This window comes from Lagopus muta, chromosome 9, assembly GCF_023343835.1.
Source record: "Lagopus muta isolate bLagMut1 chromosome 9, bLagMut1 primary, whole genome shotgun sequence".
Lineage (NCBI taxonomy): Eukaryota > Metazoa > Chordata > Aves > Galliformes > Phasianidae > Lagopus > Lagopus muta.
The window spans coordinates 18,658,211-18,684,168 of NC_064441.1; the positions used below are offsets into that span (position 1 = coordinate 18,658,211).

Sequence of the window (25,958 nt, forward strand, 5' to 3'; positions counted from 1 at the left end):
TACAGGTCACAGCTGCCTGCCTGATATTTCTCATTCACAGTAAGGGGCAGGGAAGGGACCTGTTATGGCCTCAGAGCCTGTGGGTAAAGCAGAGCTCTGACTCCACGTCCCCACTCAGATGCCATCTCCTGGTGGGAGATCACTTCCAGGGATGTCCTGGTGCTCATTCTGGGCTGGGAGAAGCTCTCAGAGCTCAGCATAAAACAGAAGTCAGCTCACGGTGGGCACATGCTCATGGGAATGTGCTGTGAGCAGCGCTGCCATTGATGACTTTTCCAACAGTAAAGCCTCACTGCAGTAAGAGATGTGGAAAACACTGCTGGTAACAAACCTTTCCAACTTCTGAAATTGCACATTTCATGATCAAATTCAAAAAAGAGAAAGGAAGTGGGTAATGCCACCCAATAACCACCGACTCTCAAGAGTATAACTTTGGCCAAACCACAGAATTGTAGGGGTTGGAAGGGACCTCCAGAGATCATCGAGTCCAACCCCCATCTGGAATCTGGAACCCTCTGACATCACAAATTTATCAGTGAGGCTTCCATCATCAGCCAGCTTTACCATAACCTTTCCCACACCAAATATTCCTCTGAGCTAAGAAGACAAGGGTTTGAGCACTCATTTAGGACTATTTACTTTACATTATGCCTTCAAATTAAACACCACCACTTCCTCGTTTTCTCTATTAATGTGTTCCTCTAGGGCACTCATCGTTCAAAATAAGGGCAGCACTTGTTTATTTTAAATTAGCAGCACGCAGCAAGCCAACACTTACTGCCTCTGCAAATATCCCCACTCACCAAGACACCCAACCAGCATTCCATGGCCCCAGGACAATAAACAGCTCTGTGCCAGGCACTGCTCAGCAGCCCCTCAGGGTAAGGCTTCCATGACGCCAGCCTGTTGCAGGTGGGTGTGATATCTCTCCATCTCTTCCAGGACCACGCAGTCACTCTTTACAACGTGCTCAAAGCAGAACCTAATTCAATTCAAACAAAGGGATTGGAAGGAGCGTGCAGAACTGCACATCTACTGTTTCTGGGCCCGGCCCAGCGGCGCTGCTCAGATCTGGTTCTTTGCTTCCCATGCAGAGCACCCCAGGGCAGTGCTCATCACCACCGCTCCCCCACGATGACAACCATCGCAGCCCACCAGAACATGTCATTTTCAGAGAATGGGCAAAAAGAAGTTATTGTACACAAATTTCTATTACTTCTCTGGCATAAAAAAAAAATAAAAAGTCAAAATATTCCCTTTCAATGCAAGGAACCTGAGTATAGGAAAAGAAATATCCCCAGGAAGCTGTGAGCACTGAACATAAGCTATTGAGGAAATCTGCGTCCAGGTTAAGTGTCAGGGAGGAGCTGCTGTAACAGACACGCAGGAATCCAGATAGCAAAACACACCAAATGTTGTTCACTGTCGAAGCAGCAGCCAGGTTCTCAGAAGCCAAAATATTTGCAGTAGCAGATGTCAAACACACGTTGTGCCAAGGCAAGTCGGGGAGTCACGTCCTCACGCAGCAAGCTCGTGGTCTATCTGCCTTTGGATGCGAACACCAGCAAGCACAGCTCTACCTTGGCTTTAACCCCACACTGACATTTCAAAGATAAAATGCAGGCTGATAACGTTAAAACGAACGGAAATATTCAGCATAAATCTAAGCATCTACGTATGCTTAAAGCCATTTCGAGAGCTTAAAACACTCCTCCCCCCTGCACCCAAAGTTTCACATTTATACTTACAAAACCAGAAAACATTATTGAAAGTTTCCTGATGAAGGCTTTGCTTGAAACCTCCTTGCTGTTTTTCTCAGCACCCCCATAAGCACAAGGAAAACCAAACACATGAGAGTGCTGCCCATCCAGAACTGATGGCTGTGCCCCTGCTGAGAGCCCAGCAGCAGCCATGCCATGCACTGCACAGAAATCCACCCAGCAAACATTCCCCTCTGCCTCTTCTCCCGTCACAAATCATGGCAGCAGCCCAGTGAAGGATCATGGTGGTCATGGGGCGTGACACAAAGTGATCTGAAGGGCAACCAAGCAGTTAAGGAAGGTAGACGCAGTTGCTGGAGTGAAGAAAACACTATGCTAGGGAAGCTGAAGGGCAACAAAGACCACTGCAGTTTTTAGCCTCCCTCTTTCCTGGAGTGGAGCATGCAAAGCACCACGACAGCCAACCTCAGCACAAATGTGTTTTTTATCAAAGCCAGGTAGCGACTTGCAGGCGTGGAGGAAGAGCTTTAGACAGACCAATCCAACAGAAACATGGGCTGCTCCCTGAAGCAACAAAGGAGGCCCAGACATTCCTGCATCCCTCCGCGCAGTGCTGGCTCAGCACTGGGTTCAGCACAGTGTTGTTGCAGGCTGACAGCTCTCATGTGACCCAGAACTCCCAGAGACAGGGAAGGCACCCACCCACCCCCAGGAGAGCAAGAAGGAGGGATGGGGCACCGAGGGGAGCTTTAGCCAACGCCTGACTCCTTCACAGCCAGACGAGAATGCAGCTCCCAGGAGCGGGCTGCACAAACACACAGCACTCTCCCCTCCCCTTGGTGCCACCTGGCCATGAAGTAGCCAGACTTCTTCTTTCTGCACAGAAACTCCCCTAAATAAAGAAGTCAGGCATCTTTTGTGCCCAGGACGTTCAGTGCTACCAGTTATGACACTCACTTCGCTCCTGACCCCCACCTTGGTTCTGAGCAAACTGCCAACAACAGAGCACCTCTCCAGCTATTAACAGCTGGAGGAACAGCTGCTGTTGGCCTGAGGTGAGTACACACACAACAGCATTAATATACAGTTTGTGCCCCGAGAGGAACCCATGTTTATCTCTACAGCAATTTCTACTTCTGTAACATCACAGATCAGCTCTATTTAAATACAGCGTTAGCCTCTTGCTCTATCACTGGTTTTGTCCTTAGGTCAGCCATCTCACTGCACTGCCAGGACTGACTGCATCTTCTTCATTGAGTGAATCCTAAAAGGAAGCAAGCACTCAAAAGCATACATATAGCACGGGGAGCAGCTGATCCTTGCACTCCTGTTGGCATCCTATGCCATGAACTGCAGTCAGCCAAGTCGCTGGAGCACTGCAGGATGTGAGGCCATCCTGGAGAGCTTTTCCTTGCCTTCCAATCATCTTGAACCTGTTTGATTTGAAACTGCTTCCCAGCAAGTGTGGGAGTGATCTGCAGGGCAGCTTCAGGAATGTGCTCCTGATCCAGAGGACTGCACTGCAGCAGGAGGCTCTGCCCTCAGCATTAACTAAATCCATGGTGCATCACTCTCATCCAGGAACCCAAGCCTCAGAAACCACAGTTACTTAAAGTTGCATGCCCATGACCCAAACAGAGAAGGCCAAAGCACTTCACTGAAGCGTCCTCCATCTCTAAGAAAGGAGACTGAAACTCAGCATCAAACAGTCAACATTCACACGAACCAGACTTTCACAAATCACAGAGAATACTGCAAAGCTCTCCTCTCAGACTGGGCAGCAAACCACAGATCAACAAAATGCCTTAATGGCTTGCACAGATAAGTAAACATGCTAAAATCAACTCAGAAGCAGACATATATGCTTATCTGCAGATTAGAAACCCGGATTACCTTCACCTGCAAGCAAAATCCAAACGAGCTCTTGCACGGCAGGCTACCACAGCTGCTACGGCTCACAGGAAGTCTGCAGGGTCTGGCTGCTTTCAGGCAAGAGCTGCTGTTTTCATACTGCTGTCATCTCGCACCCAGCAACTTCCCACACGGTGCTCGAGCCTGCAAAGCAGATCTCATGTCACCTCCAGCCTCCGTCCAACCAATCTGAAGCAAGGCAGATTCTCCCTGTCGCTTAACATTTAAGCTCAGCTCAAAAGTGGAAAGCACTGGGCTTAAAGTTCACGCGACTTCAAACAAGGCTGACTTTGATCTAGCTCAGGCCAAGCTTTAGGTTAAAGTTACTCATTTATTTTATTTAAACAAACCTGCCTCCTTTTACTCGATTTTAAGGGGAAGCCCCTATCCCCATTTCCCAGCTGAGGACAGGCAGCCAGGAAAAGGCAGGAGTTCAGGCCAACAGCTAGAGAGCAAAACACAGCCACCCATACCTGTGCTGCCTTCCAGGCTAAGGGGCTCTGAGCGGGCCCCAGGAAGCAGCCCAAGTGCTCACTTTGTCTCTAGCCAAGGCAGCCCCTCCAGCAGTGACTGTGTGGGAAATAAAAAAAATCCAAATTATTTGGGAATGCTAGCATAGTCAGCTGAACCTAGCTGACCCTTCATCTCCATGAATCCAAGTCCTCCTGAGGAAGGAATCCTCCCCAGCAGTGTACCCCTGCTCCTTCCCACAACTTTCCCCATTCCAGCTTGTCATAATGGGATCTATGGTTCCACCACACCATGCCTGAGCTTGCCAGGAGATCTGAAGGCACACAGCAGGGCCATCGTGGGGTCCGCCTGGCAAATCTCTGGCACAGGACTGATTTCCAACACAGGCAAGAGAACCAAAAGTCAACTCCAAACACAGTGTGCTGTATTTGGGTGTGAGCACAAGCAAGACGAACATACAGGTGCACAGCTGCCTCCTCTGCCACATCATTTACCTGAGCTCCTCTCTTCTCTATCATCCCACTCTTCTGCAAGCACGCAGCCTTTCTTCCCACCCTTGGCCAATCACACCATAAGACCCTCACTGTCTCCTCTCTTTTAGGGGAAGCTGCATCATTGCAACACAAGAGTTAACAAAAGCTAGTAAAAAGACAGAGTCCTCTACAACTATTTTGAGATTACTCATTCGCATTTTAGTGTTTTCCCCCACCTCCAAGATTCAGGTCAATTCAGCTAAGTTTCTGCTGCTCCCACTGAAATGTGTGTATATCTCTACATAGGATATATTACAAACACGTATGCTTACATACTTATGTTCTTATATCCCCACGACCACTGAATTGGAAAAGAACTCATTCAGGATAAAAAAGATATTGATGCAACTGGGATAAAGGCTTTTTAGAAAGCTGACCAACATGCATAGAGACCACAATGGTATGTCATCAAGGGAAATGACTACAAGTCATCTTCTCCAACTTCTTTTTCCTCTTTCTGAAGTGTTAAATATAGAAATAGCCAGTTAAACAAAATCATTAGCTTAGTGAATATCCTCTGAAGCCTGAACAATGATTTACAATTTCTTCCCAAAGTACAGCAGTAATATTATCAGCCTGTCCCAGTTCTTAAGTTCTTTTCACCTTGAACCACGTATAAAGTCTCAACTTAGACTGCACCTCCATAAAGCTTTATCTATAGTCCTTCTCGAATATGACAAAGCACCAGTGCTGCCAAAACAAGGAAACTTGAAGTTAACCCCCCCATTCCCTTTCCAATGGGCTCTAAAAGCTCCCCAAACACTGGAGTTCATGCACACCAGTACAAGCAAAGCACAACACCTTCCTCAGCTGCTCCAAAACCTCATGTTGTTCAGAGCTCAGCACGGAGATCACATAGTGTTCGACATACACAGCCTGCAAAGCAACCCCAATCAGACCAAGCTGGCCTTCTTCAGACCACAGTCACCTCCAGGTTTACTCACCTGCTCCCAGCCGGCTCACTCACAGAGAAGACACGAGTTCCTTTCGAGATCTCTGCAGGGCACAGCCAGAAGATCTGGCAGCTCAGAGGCATGTGAGAGAAGGAAGCTGGAAGGAAGTTTCCCATGTGCTTACCTTGAGGCAGTGGATCCCTGCACCCTTTGAGTCAGTCAGGGCTCTGCGCCGCCCAGAGATGAAAGCACTGCATTCAGCACTATCTGATCAAACAAGTGCTCCAGCAGCTAGCGCAGAGGCACCTGTGGTTAGTGCTTAATGAAACCACTTTTCTGACTGCAGTTATTCTTAAATGAGCTATTTTTAAGGGGTTGGGGATGCACAACACCCTCCAGAGCTGCTCCTGTGTCAGTGCAGTGCTGCCAAAGCAGCTCCCACCATACAGCTGCTTCTGCCAGCTTCAAGTGCGACCTGGTGGAACCAGGCACCTTCCTAACACGCCTGCATCTCCAGCACTCTCCTTCCTGGGACATCCTTCTCAAGCCCCTTCACTCTCCTTCCAGCATTGGCTTCATACGAGGGAATGCTTAAATTTCTGGAGCTCTTACTCAGGCTGATGTGGTGGGCAGTTACTCTCCTGCCTCAGTGAGACCCTTACATCCATCTCCTCCTCCTTCCCTCCATGAACATCCCCTTTTGGAAGTCCATTTCTCATCTGCTTTTTTTTGGCCAGCTTTTCTCCCATCTCTCCCAGACCTGAAGCATGCAGTGCCTGTTCCCGGATTCCTGCTCACCAAGATGCTGCGCATTTCAGAGCTGACGTACAAGTCCATAGGATGCTTCAAGTCAGAAGTAATGCCTCAGGTGGTCACTTTTATCCCCAGGAGCTGGCAAGTAGCTATAGCAACTGCATCTAGAAACCTGAAAAGGCGGCAAGCAAGCCACCTGCTATGCAGTGACCGGAGCAGAGTACAGCTCTAACCCACACCAAGGGCACTGCCATATTACATCTATAAATATAATATACATACATGCATATACATAAAACCAAATATAAGCACATATTTACATGTAAGCACGTACACAAGCATTCCTTTAAACCTTGATGTTGCATAGCATTAAATAACACCACCATGACTTCAAAATAACATACGCAGAAGTGAATAAGCCCAGGACTTTTGCACAGACCTCATGAATGTGAGACAGCAAAAGCCTTAATCAGGCAGAAGCAGGTTGGTACCAGGAGACCTTTAGATGCATGCACAAATGGTCAGCTCCAGGCTGCTCAAAAACTCATAGAACTGGTGGAGCCATCCTGAAGCAAAATGGCCCAGATGGGCTGGCAGAATCAAGCACGCACAATTAATTGCTTCGTTATATTATGCAACACTTAATTACTCCATTATCTTACACGTAGTTAACTACTCCGTTATCTTATGCAATACTGTTATGCATGCATCACCCTTTAGAGGGAACACTATTTCAGCACAGGGTCCAAGCTATTGCTCACTGTGCTCAGCTGGTCCAGACACCCACCCTGCAGAACCATGCTGAAGCAAATGCAGGATGCTGAGCCTTGGATCATCCTCATGTGTTGCAGTGCTCCTTCTGGCCCCAGGTAGTGCAGGGCATCGCTCCAGCAGCAGGCGGTGCTCTGCTCCACCCCTCCCTGGCCACTGCAGGGAGCCATGGGGTGGGGTGAGCTTTTGCACATGCTTCCCTATTTCACATGAGCCAGAAGTAGGAAAGAGAAACTGCCCTTTGCCATTTCGGATACTGACAGGCCAAACACTGCTGACAAGGGGCTTGTGCAGACCAAATGCACCCCTGATTTTCAAACGCTTAACTCCCCCAGCAGCCTTTGCAAATTATAAGCCAGGCCTAACCAAGCTACCTCATCCAAAACCATGTTTAGTAAAAGGGGATTGGGTTTGGCTGACCAACAGAAGGACTTCTCAGCATTTCTAAAGGAGATGAAGACTTTGTCCTGGCACAAACAGAAGGAAAGTCCCCAGTGCACTCAACCGGTTCAGAGAATGAATACCTCTGCATTAAAAGCAAAAGCTGTGCTTTAGAGGTCAGCCTGGCCTTAGATTTCTGGTATCCTAAAGACTGGCATCCAACCAAGGCCAGAATAACACTCACTGTTGCAAACTTATGCTTCACAGGAGCAGGCAGAGCTGCTCTGTGCTGCCAGAGCTCCCCAGGGAGGCCCAGTCCCACTCCCACCCACTGCAGCCCTCCCAGATCCTGCCAGCTCACCAGCGAGCCCAAGGCCATGCCCCAAGACAATTCTTTGTCCCATCAGCTGAGGATTCTCACAGAGGAACACGGAAACAAACCCAAACCAAACAAAAACCATCGTTTCCAAAACCAGTGTTTTAGACAGGAAACGTTCTGTGGCTGGCCTGCTTTATTTGCTCCCCTTATCCACACCAGAAGCCCTCTCCAGCTCCGTTTCCTTCTTGCCCCACGAATACAACAGCTGCCAAAGATGCCCAAGGCAGCCTGCCGTGCCCTTCCTCTTTCCCCTCACCTATCTCCAGCAGTGCATCCCCAGAGCCCTAGCACACCAGCCCTGGCAGCAGCATAGTGCTGCCTACCCCATGCACAGCCACCCCGCAGCCCCTGGCAGGCTGAGCAGCTCCAGCACTGCAGCTCTTCAGTTTGCAATGCTAAAGGTAACACAACACTGAGAGGCACAAGCGTTCCTGGCCAGAAGGAAAGAAAGAGGGGGTGCATTTTCCGTGTTAAAAATGCAGGTTTTACACAGAGGAGGGAAGATTAGCATGTTTCCAGTGACGGAGGAAGCAGGGAGGGGGCAGAGCCCCCCTCATCTGGCATTCCTGATACCAGGAAATTAAGGATTGAAAAAAGCAGTTGGACAATGAAATCCTCTCAAACTCTCTTCACGCATGAGAACAGGCACAAATCCAACACCCATAGCTACAGCCACCTCTGAAAATTCCCTTACCAAGTTCGCTTTCCTTTGTTTTCCCTTTGTACAGGAGAATGTGGTGTTGAATAAAGAGCCCAACCAAACACTCCCCCCAGGGCTCCTGGCACCAGAACCTTCCTTGTCAGGATACCCAAAGCCTTGCTGTGTGCAACCAGAAAGCGAAATGGTGCACACTAACTGTATGCCAAAGGGTAGCCCATTCACACAATTATGGGACTAATGAGGCCCCACATTAAAGCACAGAGCTCTAGGAATATTCTCTATGTGGTACAGACCTTTTGGACTAGCTAATCATTCAGGGAAACAGTTAATGAATGCTTGCAGAGGTGTGATAAGGATAGGCTGTCAGCGAGAAAGAGAGACGGAGAGGGGAAAAGTGTAGGGGTAGCAGCAGTGAAAGCACAGAGATGCCCAGGCACAGCCAGCTGAGGTAATGAACCTTATGAACCCAGCCAGGTAAAATTCTCTGATCCAGCAACACAGGCAGTATCCCCAAGGATTTCTGGGGAAAATCCTACCAGAATGAGCCCCTGCACGCACACAGGAGTTTCGTGCAAGTCAGAATAACCAACTGGATCTTAGACATTTATCTCTGAGGCTTAGCTAGTATATATTAATATCCACAAAAGCTCCCACAAGAAGCAGAATCAGTGTTTTCTTTTGCTTTACAAGAAGTATAGGATAGCTGCAACAGGAAGAGTAGAGAACCCTCCCAGTTCTCCTCACCTCCCTCCCAACTCCACATGCAACACGAGGCAGTCCCAGTGCAAACAGGGGCTTCAAATACACGTGACCTTACTGCACTGACAGCAGCCATGCTCTCACTGCCAGGCCTGTGCAAGCAAGAACGGGGGTAGAGAAAGGAGGGGACTTGACCATCACCTTCATTTCCAGGATGCTTCGCTGTCCTCAGCAGCTCCTGTCAAACTCTTCCAGTCACAAGGGGGTGGCCAGGTGATGTCCAGATGAGCCACTGCCACATCTGTGCCATGCAAGCAGCTCTTCATGCCCTCATCTCACTTCTAATCGAGCTTGCTGGCCTAGGAAAGAAATTAAGGAGACCAGGTGAGACAGTCACATCAGCCAGACTGGCTAATCAGAAAATACAGAGTGGTGAAAGCAGTGACTGAGCTGCCAGCACCTTTAAACATGAGCTGTGCTCAAGTAAAACTGCACACACAGTCCAAACAGCAATCAGTGAAACTTTCCTGAGGACCAAATCTGCTGGTCATGAGCTGTGGGCTGCAGAACAGCCTGAAGTCAAACACCAGGACGTGAGGTCAGAGCTCCTAACACAAACATGTGGGCTGATGAAACCCCCATTGGGCTGAACTGTGGGCTCCTAAGGAAGTTTCAGAACCACGGCCCCTATAAAGCCCCTGCACATGAGGGCTCTCTGCCTCCTGGACTGCCCATAGACACGGTATAGTGGAGCAGCAGTGCACAGCACATATCCCATGGGCCTGGCCAGAAGCACAGCACAGCCTTTACAGAGTTCATTTTTTTTAACCTCTCCCCTACATCTAGCAGAAATGTGGTGCCACAACAACACGTGTCCCAAAATCCTCTTAAATAAGACACTAATCACAAGACTATTTAGCAAGTCAGTGCACACAATCCTCCCGAAAAACACAGCCTCCCATAATTACGCTGCCCCAGGCAAGTTCCCAGTGTGTGCACATGGCCTGGCATGGTCTGACCCACACAGCCAGCAGCCCAGCTTCCAGCAGGGATCCCAAGTGCTCACAAGTTATATTCTCCAAATGTGCATACAGCTATCTACAGCACCAACACCAGCACAGCCAGGAATACCTGCGGTTGCTGGATGGGAAGTTACCCTTGTGCCAAGGAATATGGCCAGTGGGTGATACTGGTGGTAGGCAGACAGTTGGACCAGATGATCTTGGAAGTCTTTTTCAACCTTAACGATTTGTTATTAATTCTTTTACTCTTCTTGCCATAGGTCATAAATTATGTCTCCTCCCCCTTTCCTCAGCTTAACGAATGCCTCAGGGCTGCTCTGGCAGAGGAAAACACTCCACTGTGTTCTGGTAAAAGAAATCCTGTTTGTTTATTGCTGTTGCTTAATGCTGTTACATCCCCGAATCCCATCACAAGTCTTTTAAAATATTGGAAAAGGGAAAGGAAAAAAGCATCACTACAATACCTCAAAACAAGTCATGCTTCTGGAGTGCTGCCTGCATGGAGGCAGATGGGAAAAAACAAACCAAATCAATGACAGCCGTGAATTTTAAAAGTATGTGTTAATATGCAGCAATGACCTCAGTATGCCATCTCATTTCTAGCTCAGGTAAGCTTGAGTTTCATCCGTTTTCATTCACTTCCAGTGTGAACTAAACAAAATTCAATTAAAGAGCGTTCACAGTGAAACTTAACACCATTTTTTACGTCACATTTTAATTAAGGATTAGCTCTAAAATTTACATTCTTTTTCTCCCTACTCTAAAGGATATGACTCTTTATCCATTTAATTAAACAATCCACAAATATCTAATAAAATATTCATCTGTCTGCACAACCATAATAACAAGGAAAGCTCCTCAAGCCTGAAATGCATGTTGCACTCCATCACAGCAGTGCTGTCCCTCCGAAGGAGCCTGGTGCTTTGCACAGAGAGGTGATGAAGGAGTACAAGATGAACTCCTTACCAGCAGCTCAGCCAAAACCAGAGGCTGCTGAACCCCTAACACGCTGGTTATGCATGTGAACCAATACACTTGCCCACAGATTCCTGGAGAGAACTAGTGCAGGATTTCTCCCAGGATCAAAACCACAGCAGAAGCAGAGTTGTGGGGCTGCCACACCACCCTTACCAACCAGGGCAAATGGGGAACGAGGGATTCCACTAAGAGAGGGAGGGAAGGCAGCTACACCACACGTGGCAATGAACTTGACTTTTCCTCAGGTGCAGACTTGAAGGAATTCCCACTGATTTTCCAGAAGGCGCTGCTAACCACATATGAAATTGCTGAGCCACAGCCACAGTACCTAAAACATTCCCAGCCAAAACCCACACTTGTAACAGAGCAAGTAGTGACAGCTATAACAAGTAGCACATTAATCCACAGAAAATGAGATTCCTTCCATGCAGGTCTCCAACAGCTCTTTCCCCAAAGACTCATGACCCTTGTATATGGCTGAGGGCTCAGCACAGCCCGCAGACATCCATACAGCATGTGGGGTCACTGCTCAAAGCCAAGCTTCGGTTGTGTTTCCAGACTCCTCAGCTCATAGGTAAACTACCCATTTGGCCAGACTTCAAGATGGCTGAGCCAGAAAACTGCAACGATCCCCTCGGTCCCCAATTTATATCATGAGCAGACAGTCTGACTAACTCATCAAGCGAGTCATTCTTCAATTAAAGTGTTCTTCCAGTAACGTTATTTTGGCTTTTCCAGCTTGGCACTCACATCTCAAATCACCCCTTCATATTACAAGCACAATAACGAATTTCAATCCCTCCTCAGCCTTAAAGAACCCCCGTGACTATTGCCATCCCTGCTCCTGGTTCTTCCAACCTGAGCCCCATCCCTGTTCCACTTATCCCTCAGCCTTCCCTTCCTCCTCTCCACCACCCTGTGCCTCCCTCCATTGACTCTAGCACACCTGTCGCTTTTGTTCCTTTATTTCCTTGAGTTGGTGCTTTCCTGATTCTCTGCTAGGACTGCTGCTCTCCCAGCACAATGGGTCACTTTCAGTCCCAAAGGGTGCCAAGAGCTTTGCATCAGGAAGGAGGAAAAGCTCTGCTTTCCTCCACTGACACACTAAATGCCTAGCAAATATGCCCACTGTCAGTAAGTTACCGCCTTTGCACTCGTCAGTACCAGATAAACACCTCAGCTCCCTCTCCCAGATGCTCCTCTGTAAACATTACCTTAGTGACACCGAAAGGCTGCAAGAAAAGCTGTTAACAGGAAACAAGGTTCAAATTCACAGACACAATACCTGTCCTGGAAGACAGCAAGCACCTTCCAGACCCTTCTAAAACATGTGCAATATTTCAAACAATCGGCCCATAGGAGCCTCAGCCAGGGCTTTTGTTGGTGCTGGTGGAGGGCCCAGCATCCAGCAGTTCTCACCGAGTCTCTGCTGGGGGAAGGAAAGCTGGGCTGGGAACTAATGTACATGTATATTAAAATGTACCTTAAAAAAAAGGCAAGCATAGTTTGAATCTAACAACTATAATCCTGTACATTTAGATCTCTGATTTCCTTAGGGCCTCCTGCTAGCACAACGTGTTACAGGATTACAGCTGGGTCATAAGGACAGACAAGAAATAACACACTGATTGTCCCCTCTGGGACCAAAGTAAAATCTTGGAGTTATGCAGAACTGTAGCCAGGGAAGAAAAATAAAAATCCAGAAGAAGAAACAAGCAAGAAGCAGGACATCCCAGCTTAGTTTTCACAGGAACGTGCCTGAAGTTTCGATCTTGACTATCAGCGCAAGTCACAGCATGAAGATACCTTCTCTAATCAATCAAAGAACATTTCAGATAGGATTCAAGTTTGCCAAGATCTGGAGGACCTTTGGAAACCTCGTGATTTATGTATTTCTTGGTTTATTTTTACAACGTAATTGTTAATGGGCTGCTCTGTGCCCAAGCCACTCTGTTCAGCAGGCACAGGGTGTTCTGCACTGCCCTTCAGCCAGCAGTGCCTCCTGACAGCTCTGTCCTGCACACGAATCCAGAAAACCACTTTTCACTCCAGCATTGCAAGTTAAACGGTGTCTCAAGATAAAAGCAGCCCTGAAAGCTCTCATCTCCAGGGGGAAAACAATGAGCGTGGACCAATTCCAGTCCCCAGGAGAGCCATCTCAGTAAGCAGCTGTCATTGCTGCAAGATTGCTCTGACAATTTCTACTGTCACTCCATCCCTCTGCACTGTCAGCACGCTTCCTATAGGCCATGAACTCTGTCAGTGCACACAAGGTACGTGCAGAAAATCTGATCTGCACACCTTTGATTTGCTAACCAGCAGATGCAGCGTTACAACGGTACAGAAGAAAAGCCAGAACACAGAGCACGTATTTCTCTATCCACTTTTCTGCAAAGTTTTACAGCTGAAAACGCAAACCGCTCCACTCACCATAAGCAGGAACAGATGTACAGTTTATGACAGGAGACTCTGTTTCCAGCTTCTCCGAGGGTCAGGAGCCTCAGCCACACCCAGGGCTGCAGGACACGCACACACACCAGTACCAGGGAGCTGCTAAGAGCACATCTGCACGCAAGGTGCACGTGGCAGCCTGGACTCAAACCAGGCCTCACCCAAACAGCTGTGCACAGCCCTAACACTTTGTGCCCCTGGGGAGAGACTGAGTGTTGCAGAATGCCTGCATCCCTCCCACCAAGCCAGCAGGCATCAGGTAGAGATCGCCTTGGAGATGCCTTCCCTGCTCAGTGTCTGAACACACACTCAGAAGCTGTGCTGTGCATTTGCAAAGGCAGCAGGACCAAGGCAACAGTGCTCAGCTCAGCATCCCAGCAGCTGCCAGGTCCTCTTCAGAGGCAGTGCTCCAAGCAAGGGCACCCAGGGCACAAGAGCAGAAGGGACAAAGTGTAGGCTCCCTGCCCTTCAGCATCCTGCTGGCACGAGGGAGATAGTCTGTGCAATTTCTACTCTAAACAAATATCTCACAAAAAGCCCTTTTTCACAAGGACACAGGAATGAGCAGCGTGTTTGTTTTTTGTTTTTTGTTTTTTTTTTTTTTAGGATATAGGTTCTGGTAACTCGTGAGCAGCAGATCATGAGCAAGTATTTAGCATCATCTGACAGCGTGTTGGCAGGGCTGTGCCTTCAGGCACCCAACACGAGACAGAAGCACAGCAGGAATTTGCCAGGTGCTGCCAAGGGATGGGCAGACCTGAGCCAGAGGTTGCACCACCCAGGACCTGCAAGAACAAAGCCCCAGAGGACAGAGCTTCCACAGGTTGGAGATGCTCAGCCATGCGTTCCTACACATGAGCTCCTAGGAGCCAAATTCTATATGATACCCTATGTCTGCAGATGAAAACATCATTATCTGTTGGACTCAATGATCCTTATGGGTCTCTTCCTACTTGGGACGTTCTGTGATTCCATGTGCACACTCCAAAGGAGCTTTCCCAAAGTTGCCATCCATAAACACAACTGGAGAAGCACGTGCAGCCTACTGGCACACGGTGGGAAGCCCATACACAGACACCTCTTCCTGTTATCGGCAGTTCTGTAAACTGCAGAGCTGAAATTCTCATAAAAGATAACAATGTGTTTAAGCATTACCTTAAAGCAGGAACTGATGCAGCACAATTGCTGGACACAATGGTCCCATCCAACTCAGGGCATAATTCTGTGATTTACACCTCACCGGAGGTTGAGTGTGACTAAGAAAGTCAATGAACCTGAATTTTATCCATAAACAAAAGACTTAAGTAAGTTTTTCCAGGGTTTTTAATTACACAGTGAGCATATCTGATAACAGTGACTCCCGTTGGCTAGATATCTAAGAGCACTTCAAACTGAGAGCACCTCCTTTCATGTCCTGGATCTTTAATCAGCGCAATTATAACTAAAGGAGCATTCAAAGGCACCATTTCCAGCTCACACACCCAGGCACATCGTTGAGCAGCACCAACTCCAGGCACACCTGAAGCAGTGAGGAATTCACCTCCAACGTTCTCTGCACACACCATGATCTATGGTGCAGAGTTCCTTCCCATGCTCAGCAACGTCATCCCTCCTGAGCTCCAGAAGTGGGATGGAGGTGAGCAACTGAAGGAGGGCTGTGTTAGGACAGACCGATTCATAGCACTCTCTGGTTGCTAATCCTTTGCAGAACTGGGATTTGCATACTTCCAGCAACGCCAAGGGCTATGAAAGAGGCCAACGCATGTCACACAGCATCATCAAAGCAATACTGTCAGATCTTTCGTTGTCATCTTTACAAATGCCGAACTGAGAACAGGGAAACATTTTCCCCCGGGGCTGCACGTGCCGCTCAGCCCTTCCGTAAGGAGGAAAGAGGACCGTGACCCCGCTGCACCCTCCCTCCCTGACACAGCTGCCGGTGCCCCGGGTCGGCGGCTCATGAGAGCAGAGGGACGCACCTCGAGCACAGAGCAGGGAGGGCAGCTCCAGGTGGGCTCCGGCTCTGCGTCCTCAGCACTAAAGAAGCAGCCAAAGCTCTGGAGCATCACCAGCTGCGTCCCCTCTGCCGTTAATTACCGCACCCTCGGCAGCCTCATTCTGGGACTCGTCCTCACATTCATTTCCAGTCCCCGCAGTACAGAACTGTCAGCAACCACCACAAACTCACTTGCTTACTCCGACCGCAGAAAAAATTGCCCTCGGAACAACGATAACGAACCTCCGTGTTATCAGAGCCTCGCAGACACACGTTCGCCTGCACGGGAAGCAACCCAACCAGGTGGAGGAGATGGCCGCACGGTCCTCCCTGAGCACAGGGCACCGCCGCCGCTCCCGGACCCGAACTTACGGACCTACCAGCGAGAGCGGCACTTCTCATCGATAGCACGGCCTCGGAAGGACGCACCAGCGTGCGGCATCGCCGAGAACGCATCGCTCTCCCTCCCCGCGGTCCCGCCCGTCTCCGGCCATCGCACCGGCTCCGCTCCCGCAATACTCACGGGCCCGCACTCCGCTCGCCAGCGGCCCGGCGCTCACGGGGGCAGGGCGCGCTCCTCCCCGCGCTGCAAGCACGCACCCGGGCCGGCGGGCACTGCGGGGCCGCGCTGCCGGCGGCGGTACTGCAACCTCCCCCCCCCCCCCCCCCAGTACTGCCCCTGCCTCCGCCCTCCCGGCACCTGCTCCACCGCCCCTTTGTTGCCACTGCGCATCGCCAGGTCCCCGTACCGCGCTGGGAGCGGTGCTGGGGCAAGGCGATGTGCACGGGGGTCCTGTTGGGCCGGGCTGCGGGAGGTGGGGGGGAGTTTCCCGTCTTCCCCCAGAAATGTCTTTGTGGCTACGACGCCGTTCCCTGCCCACATGCCTTTGGGGAAGCAAAAGTGATCTTGCCTGTGAGCTTGCCCATATCATAAACGCAGAGAACGCTAGCAGAGCTGCCGCCCCTTCTGAGCAAGCAGGAACCAAGTCCCGCTTGCAAAGCGCACCGTCTCCTGCCAAACCACAGCCCTGCAGCACCGACCCATCTTCAACCTCCGTGCCAGACCCACGGGACCTGAGGCCGGGCTGAGTTTGCTAAGTCCCTGCCGGGAAGCCCAGGTCGGAACCCGTGCACTCCTTGCCGCGCCACTCGTGGACCCTCGGCCACCCCACAGCCCCCACTGCCCCCCGGTAGAGCAGCTCGCAGACGGCCGGCAAGCTGCACGCCCCCGCCTCCCGGCACCGCGCAGCCCCGCTCCCGCTGCTCGCAGACTCCCACCCCACGCTGCCAGAGGAAGGAAGGGGACCACCCACGGAAAAGAGAAGCTTTCCCCCGGCTCTGGAAGCGTTACAGAACGGGAAGATGAATGGAAGCGATCCACTCCGCGGGGAACCTCACCCACCTACCCCACCCTGCCCGGGGGCGGCCGGATCCGCTGCGGGGGATGCAGGGCGCTGCCTCGCCTGGCTCCATCCCTACCTTGTGCCGCGCTCCTTAGCGGAACAAAGCCGTGCCAGCCCTTTGTTGGCGCCCTCCTCCCGCGCCGCAGCAGCGCAGCAATGGCAGGGTGACCGCGGGGGAGCAGGCACTCCTTTATCTTATCTGCCCCACTGGAAGAGGAACGTGCTCTTATTAAACTCCAAAATCCTCGTGAACTCGTTGGAGAGGCATATCGAGGTGGTCCCGAATTCTATTTATATTCAGTCCCATTTTCAATTCCTTTGTTTAAAGCTTTCACAGCCTGATGAACACCGAGCTGCCACCGCGTGGACCTGCACAGGTGGCTGCACTTTGTGCAACGGCAGGAAACCTCTCCTCGAAGGTCTGGCCTCAGGGCAGTGAAAGCAGCTATAGAAGTGGGAGATCAGAAGCACCCCCAGCCCAAATCCCCTTTGTCCACCCTCGCTGCCCCGTGCAGCCCTGCCTTGCCAGCAGCCACTGATGGACATGTCGCAACCTGTGCCTTTGCCAGGGCTGAATCACCCTGCGCTTGGAGAGCTTCTCCCACTCTCTTTCCAAAATCTCTGTTAGTGCAATTTCTCCTCTGTTCCCAGAGGGCATGAAGAGCAGTTCATTGCTGTGCTGTGTGGCAGTCTGTTATATACTGAAAGCTTTACTCATCTCCCTTGCTTCCCTCTGCATTTGGCAGCGCCAGTCTGCCCAGCTTGTCCCTATGGGTCACATCACTGTGCTCTACCATCCCTGATGCCACGGCACGTCCGCATGTCTCCCATAGCCTCCACGTCCCATGCTGCTCCCACAGAAGGCTGCCACTGTTTACTCATGTACCCCAGTGGCCGAGTTTTTGCCCTGAAGAAACAGGGTTTGTCCCTGCTGCATCCTCGTAAGAGCAAGATGCTTCCTACTGTCCGCATTCCCTTGGGTACACTTTCTGGGCAAAAGTGAAGAAAAACAGCAGTTAAGCCAGTTTGTTTCCTCCTTGGCCAGCTCAATCCAGCTCCTGGGGCCAAGGGAGGCTATGAGAGCCTCATTGTGCCCATTTTGTATTTGTCTCCTCTCACTGTTGTGATGTAAGCAGTCAGTAATAAATGTGGCACATTTAACGGGTGGAGAAATGGCAGACCCTGGGCAGCAACAGCCATGGGGAGGGATCTTAATCCCTGCTGGCACACTGCATATACCCAGCAACAACTAGGAAGGTTCAATTGTCTCGGATTGCACTTGCAGACAACATTACAAATGCAAGTCTACACACAGCCCCAGCTTAATAAAAAATAAAAGGCGGATCCCTTTTTTGCTGGAAAATTCTGTGTCACCGGGTTGCAGCACGAGGAGGAAAAATCTCACTTGAGGCCAGGATTCTGCCTAGGGAAGGGCTTAGCACTGAGCCTGTTGGCCAGATTTTCCTCACCTTCTGCCTGCACAGGTGGTGGGTGCAGGCTGGCACCTTGCTCCTGTCAGCTCCTGGAGCAGAACGAGGGCTGGAACTGGGCTTGCTAGCAGCTCAGCAGAGCAGTGCATTCATCAGCAGGCAGGTGAGAGCAGCCCAGCCTTGCTTCTTACGCCATGCTTCAGTTCACATAAAACCAGCACACATCCAGCCATCGTTTCCTTTGTTGTCTTCACACAGGTGAGTGTCCACATCTAGACAATTAACATCCAGACAATCCCTGTAAATGGCATCCCAGCAGGGTGATGTATGCTGCCGCTGGTTTTGGCTCCTTGCAAGTAAGAAATGGGAAAGAAAATGGGAAAAGAGGAACCTGTATATTTTAAAACCTAACAAAACTGGACTATATGAATGACTTATCTCCCCCAGCCCCTTGTGATCACCATGCTTAAGGCCAGAAAAGTCCATCAGCCCTGATAACCTAGCAAACAAGGACATCCTCTTCTGCTGAAAAGAAGGCAGCGTTTGGAGGCTGCAGCACAGCATGCAGGGAGCATGAGGCCTTTGCTGCTGCTACAGAACCTGCCAGCAGCTGAAAGCCACTTTGTAGGGAGGTTAAGTTTTCAGTGTAACTGAAACATCGTTAAGTATCTGAAGTGGGGGCATCTTGCTGGAAGAAAAGTCCAGTCCTGTCCAAGCTGTAAAGTGGCTGGGGTAACACTGAACACAGCTGGGATGTTCCTGGGCGAGCTGTCAGAAGCGCACAGGGACAGGGAGGATGTACCTCTCCATGAGGACCCGTATTTCTCCACAAGGACCTGCAGTTAATTCTTTACAAGCTTGTTTCCTGCAGACCAGGCGTCCCACAGCCACACTGCTGGACGAGGAGGTCGTCCGTGGGTCACAGCCAGCAGCCTGGGAGCTCAGGGATAAGCAGGGGGGATTCCCTTGGATGAGAGAAGAGTTCTCCAGCCCAGGCCTGTGGCAAGAAATGCTTCCTTGCAGGGCTCTGTTTTATTTCCCACACATCCACAGTTTTTCAGACCAGCAGGTTAGTGGTTTGCACAGCTTTTGGGACAACAAAGTTGGTGGCCATCTTCTGAAGATTTTGGGGGACACATCTTCCACAGGAAGGGGAACGGCTCTGTGCTGTGGCTGTGATGGCACTTCATCCAGCTGTCAGCACCTGCCATTGGTGATATGCAAACAGAGCTACTCTGGCAGCTCTGTGCCGTAACACAAAGGGCTCCCTGAAGGATTAGTGGGGTTGGCAGCACTGCCATCAACTTATGAAATCCTGAAAGCACAAACAGAAAGCAATGATGTAATGCAGTCAGGAAAACAGAGAATTTCAACACAAAGTGCCTCCTGCAGAAAGAAGGAAGAAGCAGCAGCCACAGCATCACTTTACCTGCAGCTGGTGCATGTGTGTGCAGAGATGTAGGAGCCTGGCTGAGCTGACCGGATGCAGGGAGGCTGAGAAACCTCTCAAGACATCACATCTAATATTGCAGCTGCTTCCTTCCCCATTGCTACTACCCTGTCCTCCCTGCCCAGGGGTGCCAGCGCTGCCTCCATCCATGCCCAGTCTCCTACCAGCCCACTCCTTACTTTCAAGAAACGAAGTCATTTTAGTGAACTAGAAACAGGCCAACAGACTTCAAAAGGCTGAGGTATATGCCATTCCTCTGTGCTTCCACAAAATACATCTTTTTGCAGCTTTTCCTTCTGTTTACAGCACAGGCAGAACTGGGTGGGACCGTGCACTCAGGAACCAAATCCTCAGCCACAGATGACCAGCATAATTGTAGCTGAAGTGGTTCCACTGCAACTGCAGGCACACAACAAAATTGCTGATGACACACAGGGATGTCACATCACTCCATGACTCCTTCTTTCCAGGCTTAGAAATGTAACAGGAATGAAGGCATCGCTAGAACATGGGAAAAGAGCAGGAGTCATGCAGGGGGCTTAGGGTAAGGGTGGGAAGGCAGGGTGACACCACAGCAGAGGAACAGGGCAGGGAAGTGTTTGCAAAACCCAAACCGAGTGAAAAGCAGGAAGCTGTGAGAAGGAGCACGCAAGTGATGGCAACAAGGCTAAACCAGCATCCTACCTGCAGGCTGCCGCATCTGCAAGAAGTGTGGCTGGTTTCACAAGTGTGAAAATAACTACAGAGTTTTGCTGTGGAGGAACTGGGCAGCGTGGTGACCCCTCATGAGGACATGCCAGGCACTGCTCTCCAGCCTGCAGGGCAGGCAGAGCGGAACATCTCCTGTAGCTGCCTGCAGCACTAGGGGCTGAGGTGGGTGCCAGGAGATGGGTGCCCAGCTGTCCTCAATGACACAGAGAGGCTGTGAGCCCATCTTGCCCCTCTGATATGCACACACTGAGAAACAGAACCTGAAGAAAGGGTTGAAATACATGGCTCAAAGACAAAGATCCTTCCCCATGTTCAGAGCAAGCAAGTATGCAAAACAGGAAACGTCCCCATGCTTAGCATAGACACGTCTGTGGTGACAGGTGGGAACTGAAGGCTTTGCTCTGGGAGTTGGGAGCAGGGCACAGGGGACACCACCACCCTGAAGTTCCTGTTGGGGAGACCAGAGTGGCAGCAAGCTATGGTGGGACAGAACCAAAACCCCAAATGGTTTGCAGAAGCAGCTTTGGGATGTGCAGATGCAGATGAGCTGCAGCTCAGACCACTTCCTACCCACGTTCCTTGGACACATCTTTTCCCCAGTGGTTCTTAGCCTACCTGCTTTTAAATTCTCATCATACCGTAAAATAATCTGTGCTGGCATTTAACACTGGAAGTGGAAAATGAAACCCAGATGTTTTTTGGTTCATGTTCTGCTCGAGATGGGCTGCAAATAACATATTATGAACATGCAGAAGGAAGGGGGAAAAAGCCACCAGGTGAGCAGCATAGGAGAGCAAGAACAACGAGCAAACCTAGAGAAGCTATGTAAAAGGAACAGAAGAGAGAAAGAAGAGCATTCCTTTAGGTCAGTGCCTTGGGGCAGCAGCAGTTTGCCATGGCAAACAGATGCAGAAGACAACCAAGACAAGTCAATTATTTCTAGAGGCAGTGGAAAAGGCACCACACACTGAGAGGAAGGTGGAAAGCCCTCAAACAAAAGAGACGCCAGAGCCACTGTGCACAGAAGTGGCCTGATTATCTCTGACAAACGTATGTTGACGTTTGCAGGCTCATCACAAACCAGAGCAGCTTGCAAAGCTGTGAGCGATGATCGGTGGCGTTGCAGCTGGGTGACAATATTTGCAGACACAGAGCCAAGCGGCAGCACACACAGCCGTGGAAGGCAGGTTGTGCCCCAGCCACTGAGCCCCCAGTAACTGAGCCAACACAAGTCAGAAAGGGAAAGGGGATTTTTCAGTTGTGTGTAGCCATCTGAAAAAAGAAACAACTCAGGGTTTTTTTTTGTTGTTGGTTTTTTTTCCTCCCCCCCCTTTGCTATTTGGAGAACGTCTGTGTCGTTTGAGAAGAGGCACAGCAGGGAGCTGGCACTTGCTTTGCCAAAGCAGAGAGAAAGAACAGTCTCTATTAAAGTCACTACTCTCGCAGGGATTATAAGTATAAAAAGAGGTGAATTTATACCGTTGAACCTAATCCACAGAAAACAGCACAGCAAGGAGGCTGCGGGCAGCGTGCCGACATGCAAACCATATGAAAATCCTATAAAGGAGCACCAGGAAGCACACCTTCCTGCAGAGGAGCCTTCAGCCTTGCAGGGTCTCCCTGTGAGCATGGATGCAGGGCTGAGCCCAGATAGGCTGCGCTTAGGCTCTCAGCATTGGCTTCCCTGTGGCCAAGCACCACGCCACGATGCAGGGAAAAACACCTTGGAAATGAGCCTTTACCTACTGTGCTTCTACCTGAGCACAGCCCACTGTGGTGCTCACTGTGCTCTGAATGCACCCACCCCAGATCCTACCAAGTCTGCTGCTGTTTGTGCAGTGGTCATACTCTGCTCAGCCTTCCCAGCCTGCTGGCAGGCATGGCACAAGATGCCACAGCGGGGCTGGAAGCCAGCAGGTGCTTTCCAAACCAGCAGAACTCAAAGCACTGGGATAGCCCAGAGCAACTCGTTACAGGCTCGTCACTCAATTGTCTTCCATGTGAAAGGGAGGGAAGGTCTGCAGCAGGAACAAAGCAATTCGATTCCAGGATAAATAGAACAATTTACTGCTAACGCCGGTCAAAGTGTGGTTTCGGCTGTTTTGAGTCAGAGCAAGCACTTATAAAAATGAATAATTGAAGACATCATAGGCCTTGCTTTAGCTCTGCAGCAACCATAAATGCTTGCTCCTGAGCATAAAGATACACCCCACAAAAATGTCACGGATGCAGCAGCCTGTACAACTTCCCAAGGAGCTTTGTGTTGATTTACACCCTGAAAAGCCCAAAGCAAAAAAATACAGCTCTCATTCCTGATCAGTTTTACAGCCCCATGATGAAATATGCATCACTCATACTCCACAATAATATTTCATTTTGCAGACAATGTAAGATTCCTGTCATTAACCCTGTCCTTGCTTCTAGGTCATTAGACTTTGTCAGCAATGGGAGACAGATGCACACTGTTCTCCTTTAGCACCTTACTGTGCTTTGAAGCAAAAATCATTGAATTTGGCCAGTGTTGTGGGTTATTTAGACGGGGCTGCAGTACTGTTACAAAGCTGTTTGTGGGACGTGCCAGCACTGTGCTGTGGCATGCAGGTTCCCCCGGCTGCAGTGACACCATCATGAGGGGATCAATAGGGTCGAGGAGGGCCCTACCCTGGGTAAACAGCTCCATAATAAAGCAGGCTAGTATCCCAGCCACCCACCCTACCACCATGTACCACGGTACATGAGGGGTGACACAGCAGTGATATGCAGTAAAGTGCCAGAGAAAAGAGAACAGAGGAGGTGGAAGGATTTAAGCCCTGTCTCTAAGCCCAACGTTACCCGAGGCAGTCTAAATGGAAAGAGTCACTGCACTGATGCAAAACAAGCTTAAACCTGTGCCAGAAGCACAGCAAGGAATCAGCATCTGTGTGAGCCAGCGCAGGGCAGCGCTGGGACCCTGCTCGCTGTGATGCTCCACCACCCTGCCACCTCATGGAAAAAAGCTGACATCCTGTTTCCATTGGCAAGCCTAGCCTGAAGCTGTTCCAGTGACTTCTCCCAGGTTTGACACGTCAGTCCCAAAATGGAGCCAAACACAAGGAAGCCGGGTGCAGACGGGTTTCTGACCCAAAATCCCACCTGCTGCCCAAAGCGCTGCCCAGGGGGAGAGCTGCAACTCCCTCATGCCTCCCTTTGTCAGAGCTCCCAGGGATGTTCACCAGTGCCTGCAAACCACCCTGCCAAAAAGGCATGCCATAAAACCTCATTGATCGTGCCGCAGAGAGTGGGAGGCAGCTAATGCATGGCACAGGGCACTGGAGCCTGCAGCCCTCGGTCGATAGCTGAGCAAATGGAAAAACGATGGTGGCCAAAAATGACCCCCGTACATTTACACAACAGGAAGAAAAGAGATAGGAGGATGTGATCTTGCAGGAAGGACTGCACGGGGATGGCTGGGTTGTTGGCAGGCACCACCAGCAGCTGCCCCAGCATTCCCACCAAAACCACATCCCCACCACATGGTTTATCCATGTCCATGGCCACTCTCCAGCTCTCTGCCTTCCCCATCTGACCCCACTCAGAGCTGAGCAAAGCCCCTCACTCTGGCACTGCCAAAGCTCAGCACACAGGATCCAGGCCACCAGGGCTCTTAGCTCCATCTATTGTCCAAAACTCACAGCTAGCAGGGCAATAAGGAAATTCACATCTGCAGGAAAAGCTGCTCTTCTCCATGCTTATGTTAGTCAGAAATCATTCATGAATAATTTGTCTGCTCTTAACCATGTGTTTGAGTGGATACAGATAGGCCTCAGGCTGCAGGATAACCTGCTGCCAGAGTTGGCAGCTCTCACTGCACTTGAGAACCATTATCCAGATTGGAAAAGACCCCTCGGATCCCCAAGTCCAACCCCAGCCCTCTCCACCACACCTACTGACCACATCCCTCAGTGCCACATCTCCACAGCTCTGGAACACCTTCAGGGACACTGATCCCACCTCCCTGGGCAGCTGTGGCAGTGCCTCACCAGTCATTGCAACAGGATGGACAAATCCTGCGAGAGCTCAGCGGGGTGGTTTGGACTGGGGGGCATGCTGCACACCAGATCTCTGACTTTGTCTTAAGCTCCCTGCCACAGAACAAATCCTGGACACAACTGGGCTGTGCTAAAAGGAGCAGTACCTGGCTCAGCTGCCAGCCTGCATGGGAGCAGGTAGGAGTTGGCAGGGTCTGAACAAACACATCACAATGTCCCTTTTTGGCATGAGAAGCACCAGTGTGCCAAGGGCCCTTGCCAGGAGTCAAGCAGCACTCCGTGGGGCCGGGGAAGTTTGTCTGTGATCCCCAAGGAAGGGGACACAATGCTGCCAGAGCCTAGCAGGAGTGCCCCTGCCCAAGCTACCTGCCGCAGCATGGGAAGAGCCCATCTGTGTGTATGGGAAGGGCTGACAGATTGGCATCCATGCTCCTGCACAGTGCTCCATCCGTCCACGGGCTGCACCAAAATAGCATTTTACAGCCTGTCAGCCTGCCTGCTGGATGACATAAACAGTGTTTGCTGTTTTTAGCAAAGCGAGGGTTGTTGTCTCTTGTACGTGCTGTATCCAGGGTGGTGGGGAAGACGAGGGCACAGGGCAGGGCAGCTCGGAGCAGGCGTCCCTGGGGCACAGTGCTCGGTCCTCGAGCCGCAGCAGTGCAGACCGTGCCAAGCCTGGCTGACAATGAGCGTCCTGCTTTGCTTTTGTAGATGGCTATATATAACTCCAAGCTTATTTTTAATTCAAAGGAGAAGCTCCAGTCCACTGGCCATCATTGCTGGCTGGGATTGGACCTAAAAGAGCAAGCAAGGCCAGGCTGAGCATAAGGCTGATGAAGGCTGGGAGCTGAAATCTGCCTAGATCCCAGTCAGGGAGAGTCAGCTAATCAACCAGTTCTATGCTCTGTGTTACTGGATGAGAGAGGACTGATTTGAATCTTCACCCTGCCTGGAAAAATTACTGTCAAGTAAAAAAAAAAGTTCAAATTCTTCAAATGCTGGACCAATAGCTCAACCAAAATAGGGAAGAAAGCAAACAAGCAGCTCAATGATGGCTCCACCCTGTTTCACCCTGTTCCTTAACACTACAACTCTTTTCCCTAGCTGAATCCCATGCCTATACATCAGAAAATCATTTATTACACACATCCTTGCCTTCCTCCAGACAGCCAGCTTTCAGATTGCCACGAGCCCTGCCGCGTGCAGGAGGCAGCCTGTTCGCCCAGCTCTGTCTGCAGTGCAGCTCTGCCAGCACTGCCTCGTCCCAGCGATTCCCTTCTTTGGTGCAGCAGCAGTTCCAGCTGCTGAAAGGAGAA

The 25,958-nt window shown here is 50.5% G+C and overlaps 1 protein-coding gene across 13 annotated transcripts in view; it reads right to left on the bottom strand.

Annotated features, from left to right (window-relative positions):
• The window catches only part of ST6GAL1 (ST6 beta-galactoside alpha-2,6-sialyltransferase 1), a 32,228-nt gene extending 14,668 nt beyond the window's left edge, over nucleotides 1-17,560 (bottom strand). The window contains exons 1-3 of one of the 13 annotated variants that reach the window (XM_048955278.1): nucleotides 17,100-17,560; nucleotides 9,375-9,532; nucleotides 3,615-3,776 (exon numbers count right to left, since the gene is read on the bottom strand). The gene's annotated coding sequence lies outside the window, so the exon portion shown is untranslated. The other 12 variants (XM_048955281.1, XM_048955282.1, XM_048955280.1 and 9 more) reach the window with 12 other exon arrangements.
• Nucleotides 17,561-25,958: the final 8,398 nt, after the last annotated feature.